Source organism: Callithrix jacchus, chromosome 9, assembly GCF_049354715.1.
Source record: "Callithrix jacchus isolate 240 chromosome 9, calJac240_pri, whole genome shotgun sequence".
Lineage (NCBI taxonomy): Eukaryota > Metazoa > Chordata > Mammalia > Primates > Cebidae > Callithrix > Callithrix jacchus.
The window spans coordinates 32,029,420-32,044,153 of NC_133510.1; the positions used below are offsets into that span (position 1 = coordinate 32,029,420).

Consider the following 14,734-nt stretch of genomic DNA (forward strand, 5'->3'; position numbering starts at 1 on the left):
ATTTTAAAAACTTAGCATATATAACATTTATTCAAAAAGTGTATTATAGATCTTTTTGGATATTGTGTTATCTTCCATTGTTCTATTTCTGTCAGTGTCATACTGTCTTATAGATACTATAGCTCTGTGATAAGTCTTGATATGTTGGAGGAAGCCTTTGACTTTATTCTTCTTCAAGATTGTCTTGGCCATTCTTGACCCTTTACATTTACATACAGAGTTTAGAATCAACTTGTTTCCACAAAAGGAAAAAAAAGAATTTTTATTGTACTTCATTAAGTCAACAGATCAGTGTGTTGGCAAAATCACATCTTTATAATTTGTGTTTTCTAACTTATGAATATGTTATATCCTCATTTATTCTTTAATTTACCAAATAATATTTAATAGATTTCTTTGCAGAGATCTTGCACATCTTTTGTTTGTCTCCTTCTTGGGTGCTTGGTGAGTTTTTTGACACTACTATAAATGATATTTAAAAAATTTTATTTTCTAATTGCTATGTTTATTCTATATAAAAATGCAGGCATTTAAAAATATTGGCCTGATGCTCAGCAACCTTGCTAAATTTATGTACTCCAGTGGTTTATTTGTTGCTTCTTTTGGATTCTGAACCTTGATAATCATGTAGACAGTTTATTTCTTCCTTTGCAATCTTTCAACATTTTATTTATTTTTCTTGTTTTATTACATTGGCTAGAATTTCTAGAACTGTCCTTAGAAATAGCAATAATGAAAATCCTTACCTCATTGCAAATTTCAGAATGAAAGCTTTCAACCTTTTCTAGTACATACAATGTTTGTTGTAGGTTTTTCTTAGGTGTCCTTTATCTGATTAAGGAAGTTTTCCTAAATATCTAGTTTACTAAGAATTTTTATTATGAATGAATGTTGAATTTTATCAAAAGTTTTTCCTGCATGTACCAAGATGATTATATATAAGAAATATATAAATATATATATTTCATTATATTAAGTTAATGTTATTAATTTGATTAATTGATTCTCAATTGTCAGGTCTACCTTATATTTTTGCCAGACTTGGTTTGATAAAATTATCTTTAGAATTTTTGCATCTATGTTCAAGAGTAAATTTGGTTTGTAACTTTCTTGTATTATATAGAAGAGCAAGGATGATGAGGGACTATTGAAGGGAATGATTAAAATAATGGACCATAGGATATAAGCTCTGTAAGGACATAATTTTTGTTTTATACAGTTGATGCTCATTTAGATTTACTGACCAGGAAAAGAAGATAAGCAAAAATAAATAGATTTGTAGAGCAAGTAATATAACTTTTTCTATGTAAAATATTAGATCACTAATCAGCCATGTAGCTTCTTTGATAGTTTTCCTTTGGTCTACCAAACACTTAATTGTAAATGTTTAGTGAAGTCAGTTTGAATCTTTGGTTCTAGTAGAGAGCTGCTTAGCCACATGATGCTTTGCTTATGAAAAGGAAGCAATAATTCTAACTATTTGCAATTAGAATCTGATTCAGAAGTGCACCATTCAGAAGCAGTCCTATTTTTAAAGACATTGAAACATCTCACTGGGCTGCTTTCAGAGAGTAAAAATGCAAGGGAAAACTGCAAAAGGAGGATGGTTCATGGTTTTGGCTGGCTCTAGCATGTGTTCAGTACTTTGTAAAGATCATTAATGTTGGAGTGAGTTGAACCCATCACCAGGACATGAAACAAATACATTGTTTCATGTGTATCCTAGAATATTGGACCTCAGGCCTAATGCTTTCACCCTTGAAAGAGAGACAGAAAACTGAAGGGAGTAGGGGGAACCTCTCTCCCCACTCTGATCTGTCAGTCTGCAACTTCTTTTGCATGTATTCAGTTATATCCAGATACCAGATTTTTCTTGGTGTTAAATAAGATTAACAAACATTCATTTGAAAAATGGTGAATTATTAAATTCTGGGATGTAGCATAAAATAAAATGCCTGTTTGAAAATAAGTGTTCAATCTGTAAATAATTTTAAAGTTTGATTTTTTCCACTTTTGTCAACATCTAAAAATAGTGAACTTAGTAGCCACTGACAAAACCAATGTGAATAAAACTGCTTCCATAAAAAGCATATTAAGTACCATTAACATATCACATAAATTTTTGTTTCTAACATTTAAAATTCATTTAGTGACTATTTTCTAATTTGATCTCTAAGTTTTTCAATCCTAGATTTGTGCTGGAAAATAACTTTAATGTTTTTAAATTTTTTTAAATATATTTTTTAAATTTTATTGCATTTTAGGTTTGGGGGTAAATGTGAAGAACAATATTTTTATTTTACAAAATCTTTAAGAAAATATTAGAGGTTAGGTGAACATTTCATATGAGAATTCTATTGTTTTCAGTCAAAAGCTCTTTCAGAAATTATAGAACCAGGAGGAGTAAATGTAGTTTTATTTAAAAATGGCAAGAGTAACACTAGAATAGAGAATGAGTTAAAGTATAAACTTAGCTTATTTCTTAGGTATCTGACTTATGACTTTTTTAAACAAATATTCATCAGAAATTACAGAGTGAATAACATAAAATGAAAAACTCATACTAATATTTCATCAAGTTATTAGGAAATGGTGTTTGAAAATAATGTATCAATATTTGAATTGATTGAGTAAGTAGAGAAGTTAAAAATATAAATACTTTAACTTTGTATTTTGGAAAGTATTTTAGAGTTCTTAGTACTTAAAATTATCTTAACATATTTCTAGAATTATTTTATTACATGGAGCAGATAGATAATGTGGTTGATTTAGCTCAGGAACAACCCATGTAAAAGTCTGAAAAACAAAAGGGAGTTATTTATTTTCTGCTGTTAAATCATAGTCAGTGGACATGACTTGGAAATGGAGTGCCATGAAGGCTCATCTGAAAATAGGGAGAAAAGATTAATGTAGTAGAATTGTGTATTCCTGTCAATTTTAATAGCATTCTGTCATATTCTAATTTCAGCAGCGTCACACATTTGCAAGATCCACTGAGTACATATCAGTATTAAGCATGAATTCTGAACACAGGATTTTTCTCTAAAGAACAAAATGATACATTTTATTTAATTGTTCAAATGCTAGAGTATATATTTAATTCACTGACAAAAGTTTTTCGGAAGCATATCTTTTCAAGAAATAATAGCGGAAGAGTTTGGAATATCACATTGTTATCTGTATAATCATCCATCTAAATTCTGTCGTTAGCATCCATTGGTTCATCTTAGTCCTACGTCTTCTCTTAGAATTTCTATGAACAGACACTTTTCAAAAGAAGACAGTTATGCACCCAACAAACATATGATAAAAAGCTCACCATCACTGGTCATTAGAGAAATACAAATCAAAACCGCATTGAGATACCATCTCACGCCAGTTAGAATGGCAATCATTAAAAAATCTGGAGACAACAGATGCTGGAGAGGATGTGGTGAAATAGGAATACTTTTACACTGTTGATGGGAGTGTAAATTAATTCAACCATTGTGGAAGACAGTGTGATGATTCCTTAAGGATCTAGAACTAGAAATACCATTTGACCCAGCAATCTCATTACTGGGTATATATTCAAAGGATTATAAATGATTCTATTATAAAGACATGCACATGTATGTTCACTGTGGCACTGTTCACAATAGCAAAGACTTGGAGCCAACCCAAATGCCCATCAGTGATGGACTGGATAAAGAAAATGTGGCACATATACACCATGGAATACTATGCAGCCATAAAAAAGGATGAGTCCATGTCCTTTGCAGGGACATGGATGAAGCTGGAAACCATAATTCTCAGCAAACTGACACAAGAACAGAAAACCAAACACCACATGTTCTTACTCATAAGTGGTGTTGAACAATGAGAACATATGGACACAGGGAGGGGAACATCACATATCAGGGCCTGAGGGGTGGGGGGTTAGAGGAGGAATAGTAGGGGGTGGGAGGATTGAGGAGGGATAGCATTAGGAGAAATACCTAATATAGATGACAGGGTGATGGATGCAGCAAACCACCATCACGTCACTTGTATACCTATGTAACAAACGTGCATGATCTGCACATGTACCCCAGAAGTTAAAGTATAATAAATAAATTTTAAAAAATTAAAAAATTATCAACTGAATAAGATCAAGTAAAAAAATATAGAATTTCTTGTAAATAGCATTTGAAGATGTGGAAAAGCATTTTTTAAAATGCAAAGGGTGAGGCCAGGCATGGGGCTCATGACTTTAATCCCTTGGGAGGCTGAGGCGGGAAGATTGCTTGACCCCAGGATTTCAAGACCAGCCTGGTCAATATAGTGAAAAAAAAATGCAGAGAGCTATGCAAATGTTTCCCTTGTTTTACTGCTCTTCAAGAGTAGAGGTTAAGATGCCAAAAGCTGGAAAGAGATAGTAGCAGGTGTGCATGTTGCTTTCCATTAAAAAAAAAATCTTAAAGCCTTTGAGTTTGTGAATGAACCTGTGCCTGTTTTCAGTTCCTGATGTGTGCAGGAATCTTTGATGCAGTTTTTAAGGGAAGTCTGTCTTATACTTCTTTAGAACGAGCCCCATGGATTGGTTTCTTGAGAATGTGGAAGAATACAAAATATTTACTCTGTGACTCCTACCAGTATGCTCCATTATCCTGTTAGCACACATAGTGGGAGGAGGTAGGATTTTTTGGTATCTGTAGGATTAATGGGGGTAATTTGGGGGTTTTTAGTGCCTTATTTTTTCCTTTAAGGCCACTAGATGAAAGGGCAGTGTCATATCTGTCTCAGGTTTTTATTCTAAGTAGAGCTAAAAACCTTTTAATCCAAATCTTGGCTCAGTTCTATGCTTCTAGAATGCAAGGAAGACCTCTGTAATGCATATTTTTATGAATATGATTAGCTAGTCTTTCAGTCTTCTAGGAATCAACATTTACCATCATGACAACTACATTCTCAACAGTCTTGACATATTACCACATTCAACCTTAAGAAGAGTCATGTGATGTGAAGTTTAGCTGTAATAATTGATACTAAGAAATCTGAATTCATATCATTGCTGTGCCGCTTATTCAGTTGGTGGCTGTTGAAATTTCCCCTAACCTGTGCCACACGTCTCTGTGTTTTAAAACGTACTCAATAATAGTAAGTGATTCAGGGATGCAAGGAAAACTGATGGTGTAATGATTTGTTTCAAGTTTCAGCTGACCACTGGCAATTTCTGCAAATTTATTTTTTGCAGCCTCTAATGATTAAATTGTGAAACTCTTTGAAATAAAGTACTATAAAATAGAATTGTACAAGCTGCAGGCCATAATTCTAAAGTAGTGGTTGAAATTTCTGATAATATTGAGAAATCACAGAGAACTGCAGATTTTCATATACTTTTATGTTATAAAATACTACTAATTTTTAAAATAAATATATTTCAGGTTTATATTTTACTAGTTATATTACAATAGGCAGTTTAACTTCTTGTTTCTTACTTTCCTCATATTAGAAAGTGGATAATAATAGTACTTACCTCATAGGGTTTTTGTTAATACTAAAGGAGACAACATATATGAAGTGTACTAGTACCTGATATGTAATAAGCACTCAGTATTATGTCTTTATTTTTATAAATAGTAGTATTAATTTAAAAAACTAAATAGTATGGCAGTATAGGGCATAAAATAGATCCAGAAAACAATTTAAATCATGAAAAATGTGAGATTTTATAATACATCTGATATGGTCACACTTTATCTCAAAGGCCACCCAAGTATTTGATCTGTTGCACATTCAGCAAGTTGTTTGAGATGTTGAATCTAGAATAAGCATAATTTCATTTTACGTCCTCATGTACAAAATGGATGGTTGCATGCTAGTGGAGAGGTGTAAAATGTGTTTTGTCTTAGGGTCAAATAGAGCATTATATCAATTCTAGCCTGTGTACAGACATCAGAATGAATGTTATACTTAATATTAGGCAAGTCAAAGATCACATATCTGTCTCTGAATTGTTCCTATTGTACATCACACTTAGTATTGTTCCCACCCTGAAGTTCTGGCCTAATAGAGTCTTTTGTCTTGTTCTACAATATATTCTTTTCTTTCATTCCTCTGTTTTCCTACCTTTCTTCTTTGTATCTCCCTCCTCCATTATCCTTCCTTTCTTCATCCTAATCCTTTTTCTTTCTCCAAGAACACTTACTGAGCACTTATAAAAGGCAGAACATATTGCCTAACAGTGTTCTCAGTCTTTATGGAATTTATAGTTTGGTGGTGGTGACTCTATTTAGGGGTGGACTAGTGGCGAGAGTCTTAGACTTTATCTTATGCGCAATGAGGATCCATTATATATCATCTTAAATAAGGGTGAGATAAAAGGAAAGTTTCTAAAAATGAATCTTTTTGGACATAATTGAAGGATGAATCGGAGGGATGAGAGATTGAAGATGGCAGGAACATTTGGGAGACTCTGTGTCTAATTTTGCATTCATTATTCTAATAATGTTCTGAGGTTAGAAGGACCTGAATGAGTTTGGAGGCAAGGACCCTGCAAGAGAAGCAGTACAAAGAGCATTTTGAAGGAGAAATGGCCAAACTTGGTGACTAGATACAAAGGGTGAAGAAGGGATAGGAGGAGCCCAACAGTAACATTCAGTTTTGAATGTGAGTTATAGGTATTGGGAGGCTCTTTCTTACATTAATAGAAAGGGAAACTGTGTATGGGAGAAGAAAATGATGAATTCAGTGTTGTATGTTTAAATATGATGTGCCAGTAGGACGTTCAAGTAGAAGTATATTATCATTTAACAGTAATTTCCTAGTAGTTGATACTCTTACTATTATTTTAACATCCCCCTTGCATTCTAGAATATACCATGCTGTTATAAGAGATATTCAGTGATATAATTGTCAAGTGTTTTATGCTCTAGTGGGCAGATTATCATTGTTGATGATGTACGTGATTTTGTATTTTGGTTTGGTCTAAATTAGTATTGGGTCATAATATACTTGTTATTAATAAAAGACAACACATCATTTTAACATTTGACTCAATGGGACCTAAATAGAAAGGGGAGCATTACATTGAAATGATGTAATTGAACTGGCAAATGTGCTTTGAATAGTGGCCATTTATACAAGATATTTGTAAAGGTAATTCGATCAATATTTGTTATACCATTTAGGTATAAATTTATTAGATGTTTAGCCAAGAAAATAGTAACAGATGCTGTTTTTAAAAATCATAATTTAAATTTAAAATTACAATAATCAAATAAGCTCATTGTAATAATTTAAAGGGCACCAAGATGTTAAAGAAAGTATTTGATGGTTTTACTGTCCCCCTTTTCTGTCCCACTTTTTGTTAAATGTCTGGGTGTATACCTTTTTGGCTCGTTATATACATTTTATGAGTATTTGTATATTTGGAAAAGAGTTTGTTTTTACAAAACTAGGATTAAACTACACACACCACTTAAATTTTTTACTTAAAAATGCATCCTGGACATCCTTCCATATCAAAATGTATAGACCTAATTCATTCATTTAACAACTGCATAACTTTCAATTATTTAATGATTCCTCTATTGAAGATTATTGTCTTAATTGGTTTCTTATTTAGTCTCCTGGGTGTTTCAGTTATACAAGCCTTTCATTTACAATATAAAATCAGAACAATGAAAACCTATATTTTAAAACTATGTTGGATTTAATTTTCTCACTTTCCTCACTTATAGTGACAAGATTTATTAACACTGTTGTGTATTCAAGTAAGAAATTGTAGATTTCTTCTAAACTGTTCAATTACTTTGCCAAAGAGTTGTGTAGAGTGTTCTCTTATGATTTACTTTATTACTATTGAAATTAAACTCCTGGGATCTGTACTGATAACATTGTATTTGTTGTTAAATTTGGGTTCTCTTTCCTTTTGATTTTAACTTCACTGTCAAGCAGAGTTCTTGTGTTTTCTTGTTATAAAGATACATGCACACTTATGTTCATTGCAACACTATTCCCAATAGCAAAGACATGGAATCAACAAATGCCAATCAATGATAGACTGGAAAGAGAAAATGTGTTACATACACACGATGGAATACTGTGCAGCCATAAAAAGGAATGAGATCATGTCTTTTGCAGGAACATGGGTAGAGTTGGAGGCCATTATCCTCAGTAAACTAATTCAGGAAGAGAAAACCAAACACCTTATGTTCTCACTTATAAGTGGGAGTTGAACAATGAGAACACATGGACACAGGGAGGGGAACAACACATACTGGGGTCTGTCAGGGCAGGGGGAAGGAGAGCATCAGGGAAAATAACTAATGTATGCTGGGCTTAATACCTAGATGATGGGTTGATAGGTGCAGCAAACTACTATGCAACATGTTTACCTGTGTAACAAGCCTACACATCCTGCACATGTGCCCAGGAACTTAAAAGTGGTACATATACATGATGGAGTACTATTTAGCCATAAAAAAGATCCTGTCATTTGCACCAACATAGATGGAATTGCAGGTCATTTTGTTAAGTGAAATGAGCCAGGCACAGAAAGACAAACTTTATATGTCTTCACTCTTTAAAGTGAGTCAAAAATTAAAACACTTTGACCTATGAAGATAGAGAGTAGAATGTTGGTTACCAGAGGGTGGGAAATGCAGTGGGGGAGTAAATGAAAAGTGGGAAGAATTAATGTGTTTGAAAATATAGTTAGATAGAATGAATAAGTTCTAGTATTTGATAGCACAAGGTGACTATAGTCAGCAATAATTTACTGTACATTTCTAAACAACTCAGAGTATAATTGGATTGTTTGAACACAAGGAAAGGATAAATGCTCGAGGTGATTATTGTTTACTATATGCCCCATCAAAATATTTCATGTACTCCATAAATATATATACCTACTATGTACTCACAATTTTTTAAATAATAAAAAAATTTAGTTTAAAAAAACACTCTGAACAAGATCCCCAGGATTTGAATCCCAGCCATCCTACTGATTAGTTAACATATGGTTAGATTTTGTTTATTAACTCAGTTCTATAGTTTTTGTTTTTTAATGGACAAATTCAACCTATTCACTTATATCATAATAAATGATCTATTTAGTTTTGTTCCTTTTATCTATTTTTATTTCTACCTCCATTACTTATCAACTATGTGTGTGAGTTTCTTAAGCTCTATATGTTGTAGATTCCTCATCTGTAAAATGATATTAATAATAGCACCTATCTTATGTGGTGTTATTAAATGTTTCAGTGATAATAATAATCTTTAAAAATTTATGGTTTTTTACTGCAGACTTTTTTTTCTGTGATCTAATTATCACCTCCTTCAGTGTTCTCATTCCAGATAGAAACTGTTTCTTTCATTGTTTTATATTATTTTTTTAACTTTTATTTTAGGTTTGGGGTATATGTGACTTAGGTAAACTGGTGTCACAGGGGTGTGTTGTATAGATTATTTCATCATGCAGGTACTAAGCCTAGTACCCAATAGTTATTGTTTTGGGGGGCTCCTCTCCTTCTTACCACCCAGCACTCTCAAGTAGACCCCAGTGTCTGTTGTTCCATTCTTTGCAAACTTGAGTTCTCATCATTTAGCTTCCACTTGTAAGTGAGAACATGCATTTGGTTTTCTGTTCTTGCATTAGATTGTTAAGGATAATGGCCTCCAACCCCATCTATGTTTCTCAAAAGACATATCTCTTTTTTATGGTTGCATAGAATTCCAAGGTGTATATATACCATGTTTTCTTTATCCATTCTGTCATTGATGGGCATTTAGGATTATGAATAATGTAGGTAATCTTTCATTATTTCAGTATGCCCAGAAGCCATCTATTCTAGTTGAGTCTCTGTCAGTCTGATATCTTCAAACCATAGTGCTTTCTTAATCAAATTATGCCATTTTTTACTTATTATTGTTAGCCCGTGAGATATTTAATTTCTTAACACTCAGGCTAGACAGACTTTGGGTGATTATTCAGGCAGTGAGATTTTAATAGGCAGTAGAAGATAAGATGAGATTTGGTGTTCTGCTAGAGACAAGTGGTAAATTACTTGACAAGAGGGACACTTTCTTTTGAGGAGTGTAGAGAAGGCTTTTCTCTTCTTAAGTGAGGGCTGCTTGTAATCCCACATTGCAAATCATATCCAGTGCTGCTACATCAGCTAGCGTAGTCAGACTTTCCTAGAACAGGAGCTACATATGGATAAGGAAAGCATCTCTTGCCAAAGCTTTGTTCATTCTCACTACCCCCACTTCAGCTTTACTAATTTATAATTAATTGATAAAAACTGTATGTATTCAAGGTATACATTCCTGATGATTGATATATGTATACATATGAAATGATTACCACAATCAAATTAATTAACACATCCATCACCTCACAGAAACCAATTTGTATGTGTGTGGTACCAACACATAAAAGCTATCCCTTTAGCAAATTTCAATTAAATAAGACAGTATTATTAATTATAGTTACTATGCTGTACATTCAATTTCCAGAAGTTATTCATTCTATAACTAAAAGTTTGTATGTTGACCAGCATTTCCTTATTTCCCTCACTCCCCAGCTCCTGACAGCCACCATTCTACTCTGTGAAGCTTAGTTCTTGTCTCTTAATTTTTCCCTGTGGACAGACATTTGGGTTGTTTTTAGGTTTGGGTATTGTGAATGAAAGTGCTATAAACATTCTTGGAAACATTTTTTAACTGTGGTTAAGAAAAAGGTAACATAAAATTTGCCATCTTAACCCTTTTTATGGGTACGATTTGGTAGTGTTAAGTATATTCACATTGTTAGTAACAGACCTCCAGGGCTTTCTTGCTAATTGAAACTAGATCCGTTCACAACTCCCCATTTTGCCCTTTCTCTGTCCCCTAGTAACCAACAATCTACTTTTTGTTTCAATGAATTTTACTACTTTAAGTATCTCATTTAGGTAACATCATACAGGATTTTTTAAAAACTGGCTTGTTTCGCTTAGCATAATGACTTCCAGGTTCATTCATGTTGTTATATGTGACAACATGTCCTTCCTTTTTTTGCTTTTGTTTATTTTAGAGGTAGAGTCTTGTTCTTACCTAAGCTTTTGTTTGTTTGTTTTAGAGGCAGAATCTCGTTTTTACCTAAGCCTCAAACTTGGAGGCTCAAGTGATCCTCCCACCTCAGCCTCCAGATTGGCTGGAACTACAGGTGTATGCCACCATATCTGCCTTCCTTCCTTTTTCATACTGAATAATATTTCACTGTATGTGTATACCACATTTTAAAAATTCATTCCTTTGTCAATAGATATTTGGGTTGCTTCCACTTCTTAGCTATTGTAAATAATACTGCAATGAACATTGGTGTACAAACAGCTCTTCAAGACCTCGCTTTCATGTCTTTTGGATATTTACCCCAATAGGATTGCTGGATCATATGGTAGTTCTATTTTTAATTTCTTAAGGAATGTTCATATTGTTTTCCATAGTGGTTATAAAATTTTACAACCCTACCAACAGTGTATAAGGTTTCCAATTTCTCCACATACTTGTCAACATTTGTTATTCTCTGTTTCTGTGTGTGTGTGTGTGTGTGTTTAATAGTAGCCGTTCTTAAGAGTGTGAAGTGATATTGTTGTTTTTATTTGCATTTTTTCAGTGATTAATTGTTCTGAGCATCTTTTCACATGTGTGTTTATAATTTGTATAACATATTTGGGGAAATCTTTATGCAAGTCTTTATTCATTTTTAATTAGTTTATTTGTTTTTCTGTTGTTGAATTGTAGGGATTTTTAAATATTCTAGATATTAACTCCTTATCAGATATATAGTTTGTAAATATTTTCTCCTAATCCAGAGTTTGCTTTTTTGCTTTGTTGATTGTGTCCTTTGAACAATAAGTTTTTAAGTTGGATGTAGTCCCATTTGTCTTTTGTTTCCTGTGCTTTTGATGCCACATCCAAGAAATTGCTACCAAGTCCAATGTTATAAAACACTTTCTCTATGTTTTCTTCTAGGGGTTTTAATATTTGGGGTCTTTTAGATTTGTAACTCATTTTGAGTTAGTCTTTGTATATTGAGTGGTCTTGGCACTCTTGTCAAAAATTATTTGATCATATACACAAGGGTTTATATCTGGGGTCTCTATTGTAGTTCATCAGTCTATATATTTGTTTTGCTATGAACTAATACCAGTTTTATTGTGAATATATGTTTTCCTTCTCTTAGCTACATACCTAGGAGTGGAATTGCAGTGTCATAGGATAGATGCATGTCTAATTTAGAATTTGCAAGATAGGTTTTCAAAGTGATTATTATTACTAAGTATTATTGCTCTTTGTAATTTTGGTCATTCTGGCAGGTAGAATTGTATTTATTTTGTCTTTTGGTTAAATTGTTATTGAAGCCCCTAAAGATACCTGAAATTTTATCTTTTCTATGTTTAATTTATTTTTTGCCTCTTTCAACTAGAGTGTAAGCTTTATGAGGTACTGTTTGCTCCTCAATATCTAAATGTTTCCTAAGATAGATTATACATACAGAAAATGTTTTTTTAATTAACAAATAAATCAAAGCATAAATAGTTATCTTTACCTTAATTGAGATGTCTATATATCAGACATATCTGAGATCTCCTTTAGGGTCCAGTAATTGGTCATGGATATTTTAGTGGCCAAGTCACTTTGGGAGAAAAATGGCAGGCAGGAAAAAGTTTTAGGATTGCCCAATTTGTCAAATTTCTAGAATTTCCCACTGAGATAAAGTTTAAAACCTAGGAACATATCATTATTAAAAGCTAGATGTTTTTAGAAATTAGAAATAGGAGTTCATAGACACTTTTCAAAAGAAGACATACATGTAGCCAACAAGCATATGAGGAAATGCCCAACATCACTAATCATTAGAGAAATGCACATCAGAACCATGATGAGATACCGTCTCACACCAGTCAGAATAGCTATTACTAAAAAATAAACAAAAAATAGATGCTGATAAGGTTGTGGAGAAAGGGGAATGCTTACACACTGCTGGTAGGAGTGTAAATTAGCTCAGCCATTGTGGAAAGTAGTGTGGCAATTCCTCAAAGAACTAAAAATAGAATTACCATTCGTCCCAGAAATCCCATTATTGGGCATATACCCAAAAGAATATAAATTGTTCTTTAAAGACATGCATGCGTATGTTCATTGCAGCACTATTTACAGTAACAAAGACATGGAACCAACCTAAATGCCCATCAGTGGCGAACTAGTTAAAGAAAATAATGGTACATATATACCGTGGAATATTATGTAGTAATAAAAAGAATAAGATCATGTTCTTTCAACAACATGGATGGAGCTAGAGACCATTATCCTTAGCAAACTAATGCAGGAACAGAAAACCAAATACTGCATGTTCTCACTGGTAAGTGGGAGCTAAATAACAGGAATACATAGACACAACAAGTAAAAGATACTCAGGCCTATGTGAGGATGGAGGGTGGGAGGAGGGAGAGAATCAGAACAAACAACTATTGGATAGCATGCCTAGTACCTGGGTAATGAAATAATCTGTGCATGAAACTCCCACGACATGAGTTTACCTACAGAACAAACCTGCACATGTACCCCTGAACCTAAAAGTTAAAAGGAAAAAAAAGAATAAGACAAATAAAATTTTTTATATTAATTAAAAAAATTCATCTATGGAAGCTTAATGTCTAAAGCACTCCATTTCTTTCTTACAGCCATAGAATTATATTCGTACTTAAAATGAAGTTTTATAATAATGAAGTATATTCTTATATCTGATTCCTATAATGCAACCGAGTATTAGTTATTATTTTGGTATTGATTATTTGGTTTGTAAAGTATCTAAGACCTTTATTTCTTCTCATGTGACTCCTTTGGTCCACTTTTCTGTTGAAAAAACCACCACCAAACAATTGGCAGAAAAATTAGCTGAGAAAAAGAGGAAGAAGTAAGGAGGAAAAGAGAGGAACAAAATGAAGGCAAGAGAAATAGGACAAGCACCTGTGCAGCCTATGAATTTTTTTTACCACTAGCACAATTAAGGTTTAGATGCATAGAAATAAATGTATAAGTTTCTGTAAGTGCATAGGACTTAAATGCATATTACTTCACTGTAATAATCTTTAATGTTCAGTTATTTTTTATGCAGTATTTATATGCAACTAAACATGACAAATCAGGTATTTTATTAGTCAAGCATTAAAAAATTTATAGCAACATTTGCCTTTCTGGATTCAATAGGTTCACCCACCTATTGTTAGTTGGCTTAATTTTCTGTTGTTCTTGGAGCTTTTCACACATAGTATAAAGTGTATTTTGTTCTATATTTTATAAAGTTTCACCCTACAAAATGTTGGTAATCTGTAAATGTTACTACTCTGTAAAAAAAAAAAAAAGAAAAGGAAAAAGAAAAAAAAAAAAAGGGAAAAAAAAAGGGCGGGCGTAGTGGCTCACGCCTGTAATCCCAGCACTTTGGGAGGCTGAGGTGGGCGGATCACATGGTCAGGAGTTTGAGACCAGCCTGGCCAACGTGGTGAAACCTGTCTCTACTAAAAATACAAAAATTAGCTGGGCATTGTGGCACATCATTGTAGACTTGAAAACTCAATTTACTGAGAAAAATATAAGGAGTCTTTGATATTTTAATTTTTAACTTGGTAGTTAATAAATGCTTTTGAATAGTCATACCTTTTCAAATATGACTTACATATAGTTTCTTGTTGGTAAAATCTATGAAAATGTGAACTTTTGC

General features: G+C 32.9%; 1 protein-coding gene across 1 annotated transcript in view; it reads left to right on the forward strand.

Moving 5' to 3' along the window:
- ADAMTS20 (ADAM metallopeptidase with thrombospondin type 1 motif 20) overlaps positions 1–14,734 on the forward strand; it is a 225,514-nt gene that overhangs the window by 47,088 nt on the left and 163,692 nt on the right. The window lies entirely within an intron of this gene.